A 16,272-nucleotide genomic window follows, 5' to 3' on the forward strand; every position below is an offset into this window, starting at 1 on the left:
TACAGTGACATGTGGAAATGGATAAAGCTATACCTAACTCTCATTAACATATAGCTATGGAGCATTATAGCTTCAAATGGGGGAAAATTGAGTTTTTTTAACCAAAAGTATTAAACCTGTATCAGTAATTGAATTATGAATGTAAAATGAAGAAATGTTCAAATTGTTAAGTGGTAAGTTTGAACAGGTAGGCTATTGGTTATGCAATGCAAAATTTTATTTCAATTTGATGCCGGTTTTGACAATGTTGAAGTTTGTATTTTGGGGAGCAGTTTTCAGTTCACTGTTTATGTATAAAGCTGGTGTTTTGGGTCATGTGCAGTTGCTCCATTTTCATGTTATATAACAGATGCCTGGCTCTTAGCAACGGCTGTACACTCTGACGGCAAGTTGAAAATGACCCCTTTTGATACTTGATGAAGCAATTTAAGATTTTTTTGCAATGCAATTTGTCAGAGATCATCTCATCATATTTAATACATAAACACTGGTAGTTTGGAAGTTATAAACTGTGTGACTGAGTGGTATCACAAATGATGAGATTAAAATTCAAATTGTTCTGACTGTTTTCCTCAATCCCATGATTGTGTTAAATGAAATCACACTGTGAAATCTGTTATTTCCAGTCTTTGGAGGGCTTTGGTATATTTATGCTGTGATGGAGGAGAGAATAAGTTACATCTCCAGCATTGCGAGGATATAACATGATACTGGATCTTCCTGATACTTTGAAGCTGAAATGGAGGCCAGTTGATCGTTAATTTTCTATGTGCTATACCATTATTAAACTGCGAACACATCGTATAAAAAATGACACTAAATGCTTCAAGAGGTGGCGTCTTTACACACAGTTGAGAAAGATTTCTCCACACTGGTGTCAATTAAATGTTTTAATTATTTCCTATTGAATCAAAAGGTTATTTCTTGCCCCTCAGACTCTCTTATTCAGCACAATTAACTGGCCAAGAAGATGAGCAGGAAACCTTGTCCCAGACTGATGTCATTTCTGGTCTGTCATTGATCCTGATTGCTTTTTCTTTTAGTTTTTGTTTACTGGCCTTTTTCCTATATCACTTTCAGACAAATCCCTTTCAGGGCTTTCCTCATAATGGCAAGATCTAGATCAGAAAGGCCCTGTAGGAAAGTTATAGTTTACGGTGCTGACGACTATTTGACATTAGATATTGGGATCTTCAACTCATTGCACCATAACACTCCCCTCAATAGATCTTTGTTTTGCATTGTCTCAGTGGAAAACGGTTTCATTTCTACCTATTCTTACATTCTCAAAGTGTAGACTCAAGACATCTTTCTCTCTAGATATTCATTTACACTGTAATCTGTCCAGTCCAGAATGTTTGGGGCAAAGTCATTTCTATATAGAATTTTCTAGATTGTGAAATTATATTCGAATGCCTAACTATGAGCACGTCAAATAGAAAACCCTGTAGATGTAAATATTTATCTGAAACATAAAACTGTGCAAAAATCATTATCAAGCTGAAAATTGTTAACAAATATAGAATCTTTCAAGTTTTTGTTCTCACATAATGTAGTAAAATTATGCGATGATGTGCAGGGTATTTACAGAAATGCATTTGAACATTGTATATTTGTGGTTTGCCATGGTAATATGTCTGCTACTGTGAATTGCTTTCATTTTAGAAGTAGCAGCCATTAAAACACAGTCTGCGAAATAAGGTATCAGAAATGTCTAACTGAAATTGCGTAGATTTTCAGTGCCATGAGAGAACTAGATACTATAATACAGCAGTCTGCACACTTACGTTGTGAGGTAGGCTAGGATTGCTGCTTGTATTTCAGATCCAGGTGTTGTGGAGATGAAAGGCAATATGAGACAGAATTAAAATATCTTCCAGTTTAATTGGCAAAAACTGGAGTAACTACACAATTGAATAAGAAGTCTGAGTAAATAAGATTAGCAACGTTTGTTATGAGTGCTGGACAAAGAACGCGATCAGGTTTATGGTAGCCGAGACCAGACTGCCGATTAGAAAAGCCTTTTGAGGACCTTGATGCCATTTTAAAATTCTTTGTTCATGTCACTTATGAACACTGTGTGGACAATATCAGAGCTCACGGTGAATGGAAGAATATTGACCATTAAAAGATAACACTACATGCTTACTATTTTGCACGGCTGACAGATGATCTCATCAGAGAGGGGAGGGTTTTAGGCATAAAAGATCCTGCCATGGCAACCTGTTTGCTGACAAAGCAGAAACATACTCCTCAGAAAGCAATTGATGTGGAAAAGCTCAAGTTGCCAATCATCAGTGAGTGGTACTGATGGGAAAACATACAAGATTTTGCATTATGCAGAGAGACACCCTGAGATGGACAAAAGCAACTTACTGGAAGAAAGGCAGAAATATTTCCAGAAAGATCAAGGCCACAGGGTAGGATGTAAATTTGTAGATGGCATCATATGAAAGAAAAGAAAGCATGTCCAGCTGAGGGAAAGCAGGGTTCTAACTACAAGAAGCTGAATTACTTTGCAAAGCAAGTTTAGCTGGAAAGAAGCAAAACAAGTCCCTGAAGATGTGTGAGAGATATCAGATGATGATTCTAATGAATCACTCTCTATGCCATACAATAAGTTTGAAACATCAGATCGAAAGGTGATCAATGTTTTGTGATTGTGAGAGTGATTACTGCAGAAGGAGGGTATCAAGTGAACATAACATGCCAGGTAAACCCTGGTGCTTTGGGTAACATGCCGGGTAAACCCTGGTGCTTGGAGTAACATGCCAGGTAAACCCTGGTGCTTTGGGTAACGTGCCAGGTAAACCCTGGCGCTTTGGGTAACAACCAGCCCAGCTCTTCCCCTCCACCCACTGCATCCCATAACCAGTCCAACCTGTCTCTGCCTCCCTAACCTGTTCTTCCTCTCACCCATCCCTTCCTCCCACCCCAGGCCGCACCTGCATCTCCTACCTACTAACCTCATCCCACCTCCTTGACCTGTCCGTCTTCCCTGGACTGACCTATCCCCTCCCTACCTCCCCACCTATACTCTCCTCTCCACCTATCTTCTTTTCTCTCCATCTTCGGTCCGCCTCCCCCTCTCTCCCTATTTATTCCAGAACCCTCACCCCATCCCCCTCTCTGATGAAGGGTCTAGGCCCGAAACGTCAGCTTTTGTGCTCCTGAGATGCTGCTGGGCCTGCTGTGTTCATCCAGCCTCACATTTTATTATCTTGGATTCTCCGGCATCTGCAGTTCCCATTATCACATCATTGCTTTGGGTAACATGCCAGGTAAACCCTGGTGCTTTGGGTAACATGCCAGGTAAACCCTGGTGCTTTGGGGAAAGAAAAATTGAGCTTCACAGACTTATGATGGTGACCATAAAGGAAGCCTTCAAAGGTAAGATTGAGGCTATATGATGCACATCCAAAGAGGATAAACAAAGCTGAGAGCCCAATACACCTGGGAAGAACAAAGATCTGCAGTTCTAGGTCATAAATGTTAAATAAAACTGACGCACTGTGGCTGAAGCAAGCTGAAGATTGGAGTGGTAACTCCACAAGTACCAGAAGAGTTTTGCATTATTTTGCAGGCCATAAACCATTGCTAAACTGATGCCAAAAAGTGACAAAAATGTTTTTTACCAGTCTTGGAAGTCTTCCTGGTGAATATCATCTCAAATTCAAGGAGACGGTGAGATCAGCCCAACTTCTGTTGAGGAGAGTTCCAGTTGCTGTCACGGCCAGCCTAAAAGACAAGATAAAAGAACTGGAAAAGAAGGGAGCATTCAAGATCATGGCGACTCCCACAGACAGGCTTACAATCATGGCAGCTGCGGAAAAAGCCTGTAGAGATGATTATATGCATAGATCTAAAGGATCTCATTAAAGCTTTGTAAAGATTTTAACTATCCTCTGTTAAACATTGAAGACGTTTTGCTACAACTTGCTAGGGCAAAGGACTTTATCATGCTCAATGCAAAGCTTCGTTACTGCTAAGTGGAGCTAGAGGAAAGCATTTTCTAACTACATCTGGATGTCATTTGGGATAGATTTGCATTTAAATATAGCTATATTAGATATAAACACAGGAGGATAGTGTTTGGTATATCCACTGTTCTGGAAGAGTGACATATGCAGAGTAGTCAGCTTCTCACTGTGAAGATCACTATCATAAATCATCAGTTAAGCCATGGAACAGAAGAGATTAGAGCTCGTCTTACTCTTTCAGAAAGTGGAGTTGCTCAATCTCTGTTCGTAAGACAAGCCTCTCATCTCTGGAATCAATGTTTGCATCTGTTTGCTTGAAATAAGTTACAGAATCTAGTGTGACAGTTAGAGAGAGTTCAGCAGATGAGCCAGTAGCTGAACAAGAAAAGGATGTAAATGAAGACGCCAGAAGGCAAGTAGATCGGAGATGTGCCGGAGACCAAAAAGTTCATTCTGATCTTGACAAAGTGACACCTGTAGCAAAGATCCAGCAACAGATGTGAAATGTCTTTTAGATAAATGAACTACCTTGCAAGGTACTTGTCTAAATTGTCATTAGAGTGTGAACCTTTTCCACACACTCACTGTTAATGATTTGCAGTATTATTAGGTAACAGAACAAGCAGCAACTTTGACTAGAATCAAACCAGTCATGGCAACAAAGATACTGCGGAGGAACAACAATATCAACAGGCAGTCACCTTGCAGTATTAACATAAACTGAACAACACTATGCACAGATTGCATGTGTGTGTCTGGCTACTCTCTTTGCTAGTGAACATTTTAAATAATACTTGTTTGGGAGAGACTGACTCAGAGTCTGACGCCAAGTTAATTCAATGCACCTTTCTTCTCCAAAGCATCCGAAAAAACCATTTACTGTGTCCTTTTTACTATTCAAAAGACCTAAAGGTGAACTAAGTATGGTTAAGAAAATAAGTTAAAGATTTCAAGAGATCAGAGGAGTTGGCTCTTCATGATGCAAGAAAAAATGATAATCCTGAACATTGGGAGTAATTTGGAACACAGTAAAGGAGATTCAAGAATCTGATTAAGAAAGGGTAAAGAGAATATGAATACAGACTAGTCAGGAACATAATGGTGGACTATAGATCCTCCTAAGGTATATGCAAATGAAATGATTAGCTGGGACAAATTTAGACCCATTATAAGTGTAAGCAGGAAAATTTATAGCGAAGAACATAAGAACTAGAAGCAATTCAGCCCCTCAAGCCTGTTCTGCCATTTGCTATGATCGTGGCTGATCTCATCTCAGCTTCACCTTCAATTTGCTGCCTGCCCCATAACCCTTAAACCCATTAGTAATTAAAAATCTGTCCCGTCCTTAAACTTACTCAATGCCCCAGCATCGACCACTGTTTGGGTAGCGAATTCCACAGATCCACAACCCTTTGGGAGAAAGAATTTCTCATGATCTCTGTTTTAAATCTGTTATCCGTTATCCTAAAGCTATCACATCTTGTTCTAGATTGCCCTACATGTGGAAACATCTTTTCTAAGTCTACTTGGACAGCGTCTTTTAGAATCTTATATATCGCGATTAGAGCTCGTCTTACTCTTTCAGAAAGTGGAGTTGCTCAATCTCTGTTCATAAATCAAGCCTCTCATCTCTGGAATCAATGCTTGCATCTGTTTTCTTGAAATAAGTTACAGAAAATCTTCCAGAAACACAAAGCAACCAAGGTTTTCTGAAGCTGAAGAGCTATGCTAAATTGCCCATGGTGTTCAGGGATATGTAGATTAGGTGGCTATCGGAGGATGGGTCTGGGTGGGATGCTCTGAGGGTCGGTATGGACTTGTTGGGCCCAAGGGCCTGTTTCCACACTGTAGGGATTCTGAGTTCTATAAGAATTTAATATTAGTAAAGAGGCAGTACTTGTCAAATTACTTGGATTGACTGTTGATCCCTTGGACCAGATAAGCATCATCACAGCAGGTTGAAGGACGTGGCTAGAGAATGCATTTGTGATGGTCTTTCAAAACCTATAAATTCAGGATAGTTTCCTGCAAACTAGAAAGCGGCAAATGTAACCTCCCAATTTAAGAAGCAAGAAAAAGAGAGTGTGGTGAACTACAACCTTGTTAGTTTGCTTCCAGTAGTCTGGAAAATGTTAGAATCTACTAGAGAAGAGGCGAACACTGTGCTCATCACCACTTTTTCAAGGGCAGTTAGGGATGAGTGTTAAATATTGGAACATCCAGCGATGTTCGCAATCCATGTATGAATTAAAGGGAAAAAAACGGTAAAAGCGTCCAAAATTGTGCAGAATTAACATGGACTCAGGAAAGGGAAGTCATATTTGACAAACTTGTTAGGGTTTCTTTCAGGACACTATTTGTAGCATTGATAAGGAAGAACCAAAGGTGCATTGTGTATTTTCAAAAGGTTTCTGGTAAAGTTTGACACAAGAGGTTAGTAAATAAAGTTCTAGTGCATGGAATTGGGGAAAAAAAATGCACTGGATTGGATTCAGAATTGTTTAATGGACAGAAAGAGGGTAGGATTCTTAGCATGGCAGGCTGTTACTATTGGCATATTGCAAGGATCAGAGCCAGGTCAACTACTGTTCATAATCCATAAAAGCAACACTCTGCGATGAAGACAGATGAGGATCCTCAGATGGAGTGTAAAATCTTCCCAATTCAACATGAGGCAACAGTTTGATGTGCTTTTCTGGAAGGCAGCAGGTCAACAGAGACCTGGAATCTGAAAGACAAGCGTCTCGCTCAAATCATGCAACAAGATTCGACTCTAAGTGCTGTAGGAAATAATGATGAAAGGACAGCCTAAAAACACCTATTGCTGTCAGAGAATTTTGGGAGTTCAGGGATGTAATGAAACCCCAAGACCGCACCTTGTACAAAATAAGGGGATGAGAAAAGAAATGCTGAAATGTATCAATGAAAGCCATTAAGTAATTGAGTGTAGTCTGAGAAAGGTAAGAGCTATGCTCTATTGGCTAATCACGTGCAATGGGATTAAGGACCACATCAGCTGGTTTAGTATGAATGACAAACTAAAGAGCCTCCTGTACCTCCTGACGTTGCAAACAAACCATGGATGTAGCTCGAAGTGGACCTCTTCTGTCCTTCAGGAACTGATTTTCTAGTCACCATTGACTACTGTACTCACTACTTAGATCAGCTAATGTCAATGACTACCTACGCAATTGTAGAACTCCAGAAAGTAATTACAGTCGTTACGAAATTTTAGATTTTGTGCCATACACCAGTGACCCTAAAGTCATGAGTGAAGAATTCAGATGCTGCGTAAATGGTTGGGAAATTCAGCACCACACATCATCTCCACGTTATCCTCAGTCAAGTGGAAAGGCCGAGGTAGCAGAAAATATTGCCAAAGGAATCATTAAACAAACTGAACAAATCAAGCAAAGACATACACAAGAGGGTCCTTGAGTGGAGGCGTAGCCTTGCTAAAGGCATGGGAAGTAGGCAAGACCACCAATTAGTGACATGCTGCACCCAAATTACTCTTCCATTGGCTAAAAGAATCGAAAGCCAGAAGAAGTAAGTGAGTGAGTGACAAAACCCAAAGCAAGTGGGCAACCAGATTTCTCATTGTTGAAACTACCACACAGTGCTAGGTATTGGAGAGTCAGTCAGAGTGTAAACATTCATTGTTCTAACACGAGGCAGACTGTGTGGCAAGTTAGGAGGACGTGTGTAGATCAAACGTGGTAAACATGAATGTTTAGCTATTTCATCGTAACTGCAGACATATATGTACAATGAGAAAAGGTGCTTCTTCACTGTGGACAATTCATGAGGAAGGTATGATGCCACCAGTTGCAAGGAGAACAGTCCAACCCAAAGGTCCACCATTCCCCAACAAGGGAATGGATGACTAACAACAGTTAGTAATGGCAACAAAACTTGATATGGGAATGATATGCCCCAGAGGTGGAACATCACCCTGATAATGGCCTAGATAAACAGCCAACAATAACGTATTTGACTAGAAAATCTGCATGACTTAAAGATTATTTATGAAATGCACATGCAGAGTTTGATAAAAGACAGATTATAACTGCCAAACAGCTTTTGTTCAGAAATTATAATTTTCATTATTGTCTACATCTCTTTGGATAAATTGCAACTGCAAATAATAATGCACGAAACTTTTTGTTTTATCATGAAAAGGAGGATATTTGGTGAAATATATTTACAAATTGAACACTTGTGGCTGTCCATAGTTGTGAGATTTATGCAGCAACTTCCTTTCTGTGTAGAAGTAGAAGCTATTAAAATACACTCCATGAAATACAGGGGTTGTAACAAAGAAAAACCCCCACCAAACTCTGGATAATTAGTGTTTCTGGACTGGAGAGCTTACAATGTATTAACATTAGAATGCCTGTCCTTGTTTATATTTTTATAAAAGGAGCAAGTTTCCTTTTCTTTCGAATTACACATAGATTTTGGGAAGTTGGATGGCATGATAAGTATTCATAGTGGCTGTGCAATCCTTTATTTAAAAGTTTAGATCAAATGCTGATCTGTATCCCTAGTAGATTTTTATCGATCATGTTACATTGCAGTTTCAGAGAAACTGTGTCGTTTGTAAAATCCTTTGTTATTAAAATAAAACTTAATTTAAGAAACTAAAAAATAAATACAGACAATGTGGCGGTATTCAAATAGGTTTACAACATGAAATTAGGGATGTTTATTGGTTTGAGATTCAACTGGATTTTTAAAGGGGAATTGGGAAGTTATTTGCCATCACAAGAATTAAAGTTTCTGTTTCAGTGTGTCATTAAAAGACCATTGATTCTAATTCACACCAGTGAAGGAAATAGTTTCTGGTGTCTACAAATGTCGATGTCTGATCAGCTTTTAGAACAATGTGATATTTGTGAAATAATCTGTGGTCAGCTGTTTCCTCAAATTCACAGCCCTTGCCAATGACTGAGAATTTACATTTTGCAATCTTGAAATCAAACCAACAATATAATAAACATTTTTTTTTCGAAGAATCTTGTTTGATTTTGAAAAGATAATTTTGGATTATGATATATAATGACCTCAATTACATTTCACTTAAATATATTGTCCTACTGAGTTTGCATGATAATATGATCCTGTTTCCAAATGCACATTTATTTGTTATGTTTGTTTATGTATAGTATAATAATTAAGGTGTTTTCGCTATTTTTGTCATACAAAATTGCTCAGTTCTGATAATTTTATGACAAGATTGATAGTTAATCAATGCACATATCAGTTTTCCTAGTATCATTTCAGCTGGAGTCAAACCTAGCCCTGTAGAGTTTTTGAGTAATAACAGCATTGTCTTTTCATTTGGATAAAGTCAGAAGAAAGCAGTTGTGGCTGTGGCAATTTAATGATGAAAATAACTCTACTTAAAGATAAAATTAGCTAATTCATTACAATGCAATTCTTTTCCAAAGTCTTCACGACCAGATATAAATTGGCTTTCCCTTTCAATACAGTTTGAAAAATAGTTTCAGTATGATATGATATAAATACACAAATTCAATCTTCCCTACCATGTAGCAGAGTAGTTTCTCCTGAGTTTTGTTGAGTGGACAGCAAGAAGCTTTTTCCCAGAGTGGGGAATTCAATTACTAGGAGGTCACGATTCCAAGGTGAGCAGGGAAAACTTTAAGGGAGATGTGCGTGGAAAGTTCTATACACAGTAGGTGGTGGGTGTCTGGAATGCGTTGCCAGTGGAGGTGGTAGAGGCGGGCACGATACAATTATTAAAGATGTATCTTGACAGAGACATGAATGGGCAGGGAGCAGAGGGATACAGATCCTTGGAAAATAGGTGACAGGTTTAGAAAGAGGATCTGGATCGGTGCAGGTTTGGAGGGCTGAAGGACCTGTTCCTGTGCTGTAATTTTCTTTGTTCTTTGTTCAAAGGAGGGGAAAGCTAAAGCCACTTATGAAATGTTGACCATGTATGCCAGTTACTGATGATGTATTGATCCATCTCTTCCTTACCATTCAAGCATAGCATGAATATCTGAATTCTGTCACAAACCATTTTTGTGCATCAATTTGAAACTCTCTGCTGCTTTCTACTTTGGTGGCTTACTGCAGTCATCGTACAGAATATTCAGACAATGTCCTGGAATATTCATAATCAACCCAAGTCAATAAATACCCACTTCAGACATGTTTTTTGTTACTGAAACAGGACTAAATGTAAATGTATTTGGCTGCATCTCAATGCATCTCATATTAGGTAGTAGTCTGTATTTTTATTCATGAGCTGTTATTATTGCCCATCTCCAACAGTCATGCAAATCATTTTATAAATCGTAAGAGAATACAATCAAAATAAGTAAAAAATGCTTTCAAAAATGGCACAAATGTTCACCTGGTAAATGCTGAGCTTTTGTGTTGACAATGCTAAGTACTTTGGCACAACATTTGATACTGTGAATTTTAGCTAATTGCTAGTTAATTGGCTTGATTTTTTGAAAAAAATTGTATTTCAAGTGTGTCATGAAACAGGTCTATGTCTCTAACCCTAGCTTTTTTTAAAGTTCCTGACTTCAAGGGAGAATTTACTTTGTAGGAGGACCGTGCCATGATTAGAAGTTTCTCTGTCGGGAGTGAGAGAAAATGAAAGGACATGTCAATCCTGACAACATGCACATTGGTTTGAGAGAAAGCTGGTGGAAGTCCAGGACAGGCTTACCTTTTTTGCCATTGCTGCAGTTTAATGAATAAAATGGGGAGAATCAATTGGGACGAAATAGGAAAAAAGACAATTAGGAAGTTTAACCCATTGTGTTTAGTTTCGGGAGGAAGCATTCATATTGTGTTAAGTTGCCAAAAAATGCTACTTCTAGATGATCTTGCTGGAGTGGAATTCAGCCAAAGAAAATGACAATTAGATGAGTATTGCTCATTTAGAATATTAAACAGTCACACAATTTGTCGTGTGTGGAGAAGAAAGGTTCCTTTGCAATGCTGATGAATGTATTAAAGAGAATGTGATATCATTAAGAAGGTCATTGGAAAGGAATCTCAACTGATCTGGAACTGTGAATGGGAAATAAATGGCATATTCTGAGTAGTAGGGTGAACTCTCACAGCACATTGCTTTGATGTAGAGATTCAGAACATTTTGGAATTTAAAAGAGTCCTTAACTTTGTTGCAATTACTTATGCAAAGTATATAAAAGGTAATTATGCAGCTATTCTGAAACAAATTACCTAATGTAAAACTATGGACTGTCATCATATATTACGGATTGTGAACCAAGATGTATGAAACACTGAAACTTACTGCCTAAAAGGTGGTAGAAGCAGATTCAATACAAATTTTAAAAGGGAATTGGATTAAAATGTAAAAGGGTGAAATGGTACAGCCATAAGGAAGAAACAGTGGATTGAGACTGGTTGAACAACTTCTTCAAAGAGCCAGTACAGGCACTGTGGATGGAATGACCATTTAAGAGTTTCTTTATTGTTATTATTCTAATTTTGTCACACTCCATTCAATAGATTAGGGGAGCCGGTGGTATGGTGATTAATGGATTAGTAATCCAGAGGCTGGGCTACAATCTGGGCAAATGGGATCAAAAACCAACCATGGCAGCTCATGAAACTGAACTGTGATAAATTAATAAATTAAGTAAATTAATATAAATCTGGAATTGAAATCTTTGTACCATGTTTCTGTTGCCAATTGTCATGTCAACCCATAGTCTGGTCTGACCTAAGCCTAACTCTGGATTGACAGCAGTGTTTCTTAAATATTGGCTGATACAGCTGAGCAAACCATTTGGTTCAAGAGTAACTAGTGGTGGACAGCGAACATTGACCTTACCAGTGACACCTGAATACTGTAAGCAAATTTAAGAAACTAATATTACAAAGAAGATCTTATTTCCCAGAATATTATAAATGTTGATGAATGTGCTATGTCAAATCTGTATCTCCATGTTACAACCACACTGCTCAGGAACTTTTATTGGGTCTCGCATTCCTGAGTAAGATTTTTCCTGTTTCGAATGGGGTTAAATCTCTGAATATACTTGTGTATTTACATTTTCCATGTTGGTACCACCCATAGTGAGCATCTGAATGTATTATGCTCAGAAGATTGTTGATGAAAACCGGATAACTGATGATTGTGTCAAAATTAATTATCAGCGCACACATGAACAGCAGGACTTCTGGATCAAGAAATGTCTGTGTCATTGGGAGCATCTGGCGGAGCATCATTTTGACAATTTATCAGTGCCCCTTAATTTGTTTTAAAGTTCCATGTATTTAAAATTAATATTTCATCCATTTTCTAATAGCAGATATGTTATTTCTCAGTTTGCGGTCAGTTCTTTCCTCTTTTGATCTCCATTAGGTAAATTGCTGTTATCAGATTTTTTGTTGCAATGTTACTGTGAACGAGGTGGTACTAGAGGAGCAGCGCTGTGTTCGACCTCCTGTTCCAGGGCTTGTCCACTTCCATCTGCTTTCTATGTTTCTTTTTCGTTTTTCTTTTCCTTGCTGTTTTTCTTTTCCTTGCTCTTTTTTTTTAAACCATTTCCTTGTCTTTAAAAACCTTTTACCGGCGTCATCAGCAGAGCGAGAGTGGGCCTCGCCTTTTTAGCCTGTGCAGCAGCAGCAGGAACAGAGCCGTCTATTGATGGCATTAGCAGCAGTGAAACTTGGGGGAGGGGGTGATGGCAAGAGGGAGAGTGAATACAGCGCCGATGGGGAAGGGCGAATACTGCGCAGAGGGTGGGGTTGGGTGAGGGCGAATACAGTGCCAAGGTGGGAGGGCGAATACTGCGCAGAGGGTGGGGGGGCGGTGAGGGTGAGTACAGCACAGAGGGTGGAGGGGGAGTTGAGGGCAAATACAGTGCCGGTGGGGGAGGGCGAATAATGCGCCGAGGGTTGGGGGTTGGTGAGGGCGAATACTGCGCAGAGGGTGGCTTTGGGTGAGGGCAAATACAGCGCAGAGGGTGGGGAGGAGGTTGAGGGTGAACACAGGGCTGGGGGAGGGGGAGTGGGCCCAGCACTGGAGGAGGGTTGGGGTGGGGGGGAGGAGAGAAGAGAGGGAGCGTACCCGGTGACGAGTGGAGGGGGGTGTGGGGCAGTGCGGTGAGGGGGGCGAGCCTGGTGCTGGGGGCGTGCAGTGGGGGAGTGAGCCCAGCTCTGGGAGGATGGAGGAGTGAGCCTGGCTCTGAGGCAACATCCGTGAGGTAGGCCCAGTGGTAAAGGATTGTTGACTTTGTGTTCGGCTGCATGTGGTGTTGGTGGCGAGAGGACATCATGGCAACATCGAGCACGGCAATAGCCTCCAACATTGGTATGCCTGGCACGGGTGGTGCAGAAGTGAATTGGCCCAGTGGTGAAAGATGGTGCTTGAGCTTGTTGGGGCTAGCGAGGCTGTGGTAATTTTGAGCTGGTTTGAAACTTGTACCCTGATGGGCTTCTGTTCAAGCGATTTCTTTTCATTTCTCTTATTGAAATGACACCAGAGTAGGGTGACAAATGTAAGCTACTTAGTGCATTTTATTGCATTTCACTGTAAAATACACGTGACAATAAATCATTTATTCATTCATCTGTCCATATTTAAGAGGATGTTTGCCTGTTCTCTGAACAGAATATTCTCAATATATGGTGTAGAGTGGAGGCAAGGAAAAGGGGACCCAAGCATTTTTTTATAAGTGGGAAACTTGTGCAAAGTGGATTCACATTTTTGTCTGCTTTGTGCCTGCAGCTTTCCCTCCAAGGGCGCTACCAGACCTGCTGAGTTTCGCCAACAACTTCTGTGGGGTTTTTCACATTTCCAGCAGCCGCAGTTCTTTGTTTTAGATTAGATGGAGAGGCTGACTGTCTATCGGATGGGTAAATGTTCAGCACCAGGTAACCCTGAAGCAGTGGAGGGAGTTGAGAAAAAGGGAAGGACAGAATAGACAGTGACCTGGCCCACGCAGAAGTTTGCATCTCTCCTGAGCTGTCAGGGAAAGCTGGTTGGCCAGCATTTAGCCTCAAACTGCGTTCAGTCAAAAGGGTGGCAACACAGTGGCTCAGTGGTTAACACTGCTGCCTCACAGTGCCAGGGACCTGGGTTCGATTCCCCTTCTATGACTGTATGATTGGAGTTTCCATGTTCTCCCCATGCCTGTGTAGGTTTCATCTCACAGTCCAAAGATGTGCAGGTCAGGCAGAAGGCCATGCTAAATTATCCATAGTGCGCAGGCTAGGTAGATTAGCTATAGGAAATGCAGGGTCACAGGGATAGGGTAGCGGGTTGGGTCTGGGTGGGATGCTGTCTGGAGGGGCAGTGTGGATTTGATGGGCTGAATAGCCAGCTTCTACCCTGTAGGGATGGCTTGGTTGCCTCTTCACAGTCCCACCTCCGTTATAATGGGGAATGAGCAGTTTGGAGGTTCAGTTATGAGATTTCCCAAGTTTTTACATTCCAACTGATCCAATCTATTTCGTTAAATGAATCAACATTTTTCCAAATTCAATATAAAACCATTATTCCAACAAATAAACAAAATATTTCTCATCTGTTCAAGCAGTTCTGAAACATCAGGTTGCCTGTAATAATATTTATATTTAAACTTAAAATCCTTCAGATTTCAAAATCGTGCTCCCAGAAAAATAATGGATGCATGTCACCGTGATGTACAATATGGAATTCAGTATTTGACATATCAATACAAAACAACTGTTTTTAATTGTTTTTGATTAGCTTTTCTTGTTGAAAATACCGGGAGATTTAGCACAGCTGCAAACCACTTCTTTAGGAACATTAGTAAGAATGAGTTGGGAAGCGAAGACTTAGCAAGTGGTCACATTAGTTTAGGTAAAGTTCCTCATAGTGACGAGTATAGAAATGTGCAACAGCTTTTTATTTCATATTTTATGACAAATCGTTCACGTTTAGTTGATACCACAATAGATCAGCCACTCGGAAAAAATTTACAGATCCTCACACTGAGAAAGAAGTGCTGATAATAGTGATCAGAGATAATGGGAACTGCAGATGCTGGAGAATCCAAGATAACAAAGTGTGTAGCTGGATGAACACAGCAGGCCCAGCAGCATCTCAGGAGCACAAAAGCTGACGTTTCGTGCCTAGACCCTTCATCAGAGAGGGGGATGGGGAGAGGGTTCTGAAATAAATAGGGAGAGAGGGGGAATAGTGCCTGGGTTTCCCTGAACATATCCAGCAAAGTGTGTCTGTATTATATCTCTGTGAAAAGAGATTTATCCTTTGGCTTTTACATCTAGTTATAACTTTTAAGTAGATTCCTATGTTGTAGAATGCCCTTTAAATTTTTTTTTTCTTCTTATATTTGTTCCCAAAATAGGTTCAAACTGAATGAATCCTAAATGATGGAGTAATGTAACAATGGACATTTTCAAAGCTATGGCCACAGTCTTCCAATCTTAGGTAACAAGGTGTAGAGCTGGATGAACACAGCAGGCCAAGCTTTTCAATTTATATCCTTGTGTATTGTGTAATTGATTAAAAGTTTAATTGCTTAATTGAAAAAGAGTGTAACAGAGAAGTACTAGAAAGCATTTAATACATAAATTGTAAAAGTTAACTAAATAAGTTAATTATGGCTGGACAAGTGATGTGCTGTATGATGTGGGAGCTGGCTGATCGCATTGTGAACAGCAGCGACCACATCTGCAGCAAGTGTTGGTTGCTGGAAGAACTCCGGATCAGAGTAAATGATCTGGAATCTGAGCTTCAAACTCCGTGGCACATCCGGGAGGGGAAGAGTTACCTGGACACTTTGTTTCAGGAGGCAGTCACACATGGTACATTAAATAACTCAAATTCAGAAAGTGTTCAGGGGCAAGGTGTGACTGTAAGTGAGGCAGGTAGGGGGATTCTGAGTTCAGGAGTGCAGGAGCCTCAGCCCTTGACCTCGACCAACAGGTATGAGATTCTTGCTCCCTGTACGGATGAGGAAAAGGACTGTGGACAGGATGAGCCAGCTGACCATGGCACCGTGGTGCAGAAGGCCATTCAAGAGGGGGGAGCAAAAAGACAGGTAGTTGTTATAGGGGATTCTATTATGAGGGGGACAGATAGTATCCTATGCAAGCCGGATCGGGAGTCCCGCATGGCGTGTTGCCTGCCCGGTGCCAGGATGCAGGACATCTCCAACCGGGTTGAAAGGACATTGGAGCGGGAGGGGGAGAATCCAGTTGTTGTGGTCCACGTTGGGACTAACAACAGGCAAGGCTAGGGTAGAGGACCTGTTCAGGGATTATCAAGCACTAGGAAAGA

The 16,272-nt window shown here is 40.4% G+C and overlaps 1 protein-coding gene across 4 annotated transcripts in view; it reads left to right on the plus strand.

The window, feature by feature from the left end:
* The window catches only part of LOC125467255 (protein unc-13 homolog C-like), a 562,058-nt gene that overhangs the window by 153,119 nt on the left and 392,667 nt on the right, over nucleotides 1–16,272 (plus strand). The window lies entirely within an intron of this gene.

Source organism: Stegostoma tigrinum, chromosome 33, assembly GCF_030684315.1.
Source record: "Stegostoma tigrinum isolate sSteTig4 chromosome 33, sSteTig4.hap1, whole genome shotgun sequence".
Classification (NCBI taxonomy): Eukaryota; Metazoa; Chordata; class Chondrichthyes; order Orectolobiformes; family Stegostomatidae; genus Stegostoma; species Stegostoma tigrinum.